Here is a 5,016-nt window from a genome sequence, read left to right on the forward strand (position 1 = left end):
GATGTTCGACATGGAAGAGTACTGATTCACTAACTGAGGGGGGACAGTACATGGTAATCAGCAGGAGGTTTCCTTGCCCAGGTTTGACCTGGTGCCATGAGACTTCATGGGGGTCCTGAGTCAATGTTGAGGACTCCCAGGGCAAGTCTCCCCTGACTATATACCGCTGTGACACCACCTCTGCTGGATCTGTCGTGCTGGTGAGACAGGACCTACCCAGGAAAGTGTCTGGGACATTATCTGTAAAATATGGATCCGTTAATATGACTATGTCAGTCAGTGGCTTAACTAGGGTGGCAGAATGGTTATGACTGCTGCTTCACAGCACCAGGAACCTGTTTCAATACCAGCTTTGGGTGACTGTGTAGAGTTTGCACGTTCTCCCCGTGTCTGCGTGGGTTTCCTCCGGGAGCTCCGGGTTCCTCCTACAGTCCAAAGAGGTGCAGGTTGGGTGAATTGGCCATGCTAAATTTCCCCTTGGTGTGCAGGGATGTGCATGTTAGGTTACGGCGGATAGGACAGGGTGGGCTGGGGAGTGGGTCTAGGTAGAATGTGTCACGATATGCAGATAATGACATACAGACCGGCAGCTAATGAACACAGAGAACAGGACACGATCAATGAGCAGGCAGGACACTCAGGGGTGGTATCTCACTTTAAAAGGCACGAGGCACTCACACTCCGCCTCTTTCCACTGGTGAACATCTACAGAGTGAGTCAGGGTGTATGTACAGTATCACACCTCCAGCACGTGGCTAAGAGCTAGTCTGGTTCAGTCAGACAGAGTAACCACACTTAGGTTAGCAGAGAGTCAAACTCATAGAGAACTGTGCTACTGGTTCAATAAATCAGATTGAACTAACTTAAGCCTACTTCTGACAATAAGCGATTTTCATTTCATTTTCAAGGTCTGGAGTATCTTTTGGTTAAAGCTGCGTCCAGTTGCAGCCTGTGTTATCCCAGAGTACGTAACAGGACAGAATGCTCTTTCGGCATGTCAGTGCCCCCTCGATGGGGCGAATGGCCTCCTTTGGCACTCTTGGGGGTTCTATAAGTGCGCGTCTGTGTGCCAGCTCTCTCAATTTCGGCACCAGCCCCCAGATGTTCGTCAGGAGGACTTTGCAGGGTTGATAGGGCTGGGTTTGCCATTGCTGCTCCTGATGCATGGGTCCCAATGCCCAGCGACCCATCCCTTTGTGGGAGGGGTTGAAGACAACTGAGTGACTTTGCTGGGGCATTTCAGAGGGAGTCACATGTAGGGCAGGCCAGATAAATACGGCAAGCTTCCTTCAGGAAAGGGCATTTTTAACCACAATGCTTGCATGATCATCAAATGTTTTTGTTTCGGTTTAAATTCCACATTGAACGCGGATCAGTTGGGACAGGCGCCTCCCATCGTCCAGCCCCTTGTGGGCGGGTACGTCTCAGGCTGGTATTAATTGTTGCTGGGATTCAAAGTTTCCAGAGTCTAGTTATCAGCTCGCTGCGCACAGATTCAGCAGAGGCCGAGTGGCCAAAATAAAAAAAAATACAAAAAATTTGAAAAATGGCATCGGCAGCCATATCCCCGACGTGGATGGAGAGGTGAGGTGGAAAGATGCAAGCGGCTGGCGGGGGGGGGGGGGGGGATGGGGGCAAATCCCTGGCTTCTTTGTTAAGCTCCTCTCTTCCCGCCCGCAGGTTTATGGACAAAGTGGCGCTTGTCAGTGTCTCCACTTACCGGGATCGTTACCTGGAGGAACTGGAGAAAAGCAACCCAAAGGCAGAATACACTCGGCCGAGCAACAATCCGCAGGTATGGACTCCCTTGCTTTTGTTTCCCAAGCGCCTTTGACTAGTCCCAGTTAACCGTTGTTATCAAAAAAGGAGGGCAAAGTTTCAATTACCCCCCCCCCCCCCCCCGAGCTGTCAAATATCGATTTCTAACTGGGGTTTGACAGTTCTCAGCCTGTGCACAAGCCAGTGTATGTTAATCTACAATTGGGAGAATGTATTGTATTCCCCAGTAAGCAGGTTCAATGATCCACAGCCCCCCCCCCCCCCCCTCCACAAACTGGAGTTGTATTCCCTGGAATTTTCAAAGTTATGGATCCGAAGTTTGAAACTATTAAGGGATCAACAGAAGGGAGGTTATCCTCTGATTGGGGAATCCATTTGAAGAGATGCAGACAGATCTTTCGGTGAAGTTGGAAAACAAATCAAAGGGTGGGGAAAAGTCTGGAACTCCATTTCACCAGCTGCAAGGATATTAGATTAGTTGTTGATAGATTAATAGATGGATATTAGCCAAAGTTATTCAAGGCTATGAAGGGAACGGAAGGCATATGAAGTTAGATAGTAGATCAGTCAGGTTATCTCTGAATAGACAAACAGGCTCAAGAAAGAAAATTGAATTTATTTAGTGACCTTACACCCAGAGTACTTTACAGCCAATGGAATACTGTAATATAGGAAAGTTGGCAGGTAGTATGCACAGCAAGCTCCCATAAGCAAATAGGGACCAGGTATATTGGTTTTAGTGATGTTGATTTGAAGTTGATTTGTTGTTGCAACACGTTCTGAAGCAGTAGAACCATTTTATTGCTAGAAGGGCAAAGACTTTTCCTGAAATTGGGATTCAGAGAGCAAGAATAATTAGACTGTGGCATAAACATAGGAAGCTACGAATTGCTGGGTCCAGTCAATTCACCTTTCACAATCCTGGTAGTTACAGATTACAATGATGATAAAACTTGTTGCCTTATTTTTATATCGTCCTGTATGGGATGGCAAGGTGGCGGAGTGGTTAGCACTGCTGCCTCATGATGCCAAGGACCCAGGTTCGATTCCGGGTCACTGTCTGGTGGAGTTTGCACATTCTCCCCATGTCTGTGTGGGCCTCACCCCCACAAAAAAAGATGTGCAGGGTAGGTGGATTGGCCACACTAAATTGCCCCTTAATTGAAAAAAAAGAATGAGGTACTCTTTTTTAAAAAATTAACTTTTTCTATATGATTGTATACTTTATACTATTAAATAGCAACATATGTGACAACTTGGGAGTAAAACGTAGTGTCAGTTAGAACATAAGAGTTTCTCTGCAATTCAAATTGATGACCTGAGAGCTGTAAAATTGGGAACTGCACCAGTGATGGGACAGTGACAGGGACAGTGTGACATGTTTACATAGAAAGTTTTCATTACATTTGTGTACATTGAAAATTATAATTGAAGAAGCTGATATAAAACTGACAATAGCTGATTTGCACTGACAGTAAGCGTTCTAAACATTTTAAATAAAGTAATTGACAGTTTTTAGTTATTCTGGTGTATTGTATTCTGTTATTCCTCTTAGCAGCATTCACTTCTCATGACTAATTGTCATGCTTTATTTATACATTTCAGGTGAACAGGTCGCATAAAAAAGCGAGAAAAGGTTCAGTATAAACCTGGGTTCGATTCCGACCTCGAAGACTGTGACTTTGTGAATTTTGCAAGATTCTTCACACAACCATTTTGAAAACAAAATGATACTGATTATTTTGTTCAAAATAACTTTCATCACAACAAATCTTCATTTTCTTGCCTAAAATTCACAACACTATTTGCTTGGAGGCAGCTATTCTGAGCTCTCCTGGCCAATCTCCCCTCTCACTTGACATCCCGTCAAGCCCACATATGTCCCCAGAAAAATATGCCCCAAATTGGTGAAGGGGTGTTTCAAGGGTGGGATTCTCCAGCCGTTCACTGCTCCCGCTGGCAGCTCACCCCCGCCCGGTGGATTTCCCACAGCAGTGTGGGGTGGTTTCAATTGGAAATTTCACTGACAAGCGATGAAAGTAGAGAATCCAGCCACCTGCGAACAGCTTGGCCAAATTCTCTGTCCTTGCTAGCAGTGTTGGTGGGTCGGACTTTGAATCACAGAACCCCTACAGTGCAGAAGGAGGCCATTCAGCCCATCGCGGCTGCACCGACACAAAACAAGACCACCTACCTTAGCCCAATTATGACCACTTGTACAGCCTCATTTTCCTTTGTGCCACCATTGGCTGCCATACAATCAGTTGCTCAGACCCCAAGTTCTGGAATTCTCTCCTTAAAAGAAGATCGGGCGCGATTCTCCGCAAATGCGGAGAGTCGTGAAGGCTGCCGTGAAACCGGCCGTGTTTCACGGCAGCCTCCGCACCCCCTCCCGGGACCCGATTCTGCTCCCCGGTCGGGGCTAGCAGCGGGGCCCCATGAACCTCGGCATCGCAGGCTTAGCGAACTTCGCTAAGCCCGCGCGTCAAAGTTAACGGCGGCTGACGCGCACGATGACATCAGCTGCGCATGCGCGGATCGGACGCATTAACCTGCGCATGCGTGTTGCGGCCTTGCCAATCGGTGCCATGGTTCCCCAGAACGGCACTTTGCGGCCGTTTTCACGAACGGTGAGGGCAGGTGTGTTGGTGTTCGTGAAAACGGCCGCAAAGGCCTGGGAACTCGGCCATCGGCTAGGGGAGAATCGCTGCTCGCCGTAAAAAAACGGCGAGCAGCGATTCGTGTCGGGGGGCGGCCGTGGCGGGGGGGGGAAATAGCGGGAGGTTGGGAAAAATGTCAGGAAGGCCCTCCAGCTATTCTCCGACCCATCGTGGGTTCGGAGAATCGCGCCCGAGATGCGGAGAGGTTTGCTCCTTAAAACCTACTTTTTTTCAATTAGTTCTTCGTCGCATGTCCTTATGTGGCTCAGTCTTGTATAGCAACACTTGTATGAAATACCTGAACTTGCACAGTAAAGATACATTTTCAATGCGATTTATTGGAGTATTTTTGTACAGATGACTGACATTGGAATTAAAGATTAATCCTACTGATAAAGTCTGCAATTGTTGGACTAACATTGAGGTTTGTACATAATAGCAACAGTAACAAAGAACAAAGAAAAATTACAGCACAGGAACAGGCCCTTCGGCCCTCCAAGCCTGCGCCGATCCAGATCCTTTATCTAAAACTGTCGCCTATTTTCTAAGGATCTGTATCCCTCTGCTCCCTGCCCAT

The 5,016-nt window shown here is 47.4% G+C and overlaps 1 long non-coding RNA gene across 1 annotated transcript; it reads left to right on the forward strand.

Moving 5' to 3' along the window:
- Nucleotides 1-1,376: 1,376 nt before the first annotated feature.
- LOC119976403 lies at nt 1,377-3,546 on the forward strand. Its single transcript, XR_005462925.1, has 3 exons — nt 1,377-1,584; nt 1,681-1,795; nt 3,385-3,546. It is a non-coding gene; the product is annotated as an uncharacterized LOC119976403 (long non-coding RNA).
- Nucleotides 3,547-5,016: the final 1,470 nt, after the last annotated feature.

Source organism: Scyliorhinus canicula, chromosome 13, assembly GCF_902713615.1.
Source record: "Scyliorhinus canicula chromosome 13, sScyCan1.1, whole genome shotgun sequence".
Lineage (NCBI taxonomy): Eukaryota > Metazoa > Chordata > Chondrichthyes > Carcharhiniformes > Scyliorhinidae > Scyliorhinus > Scyliorhinus canicula.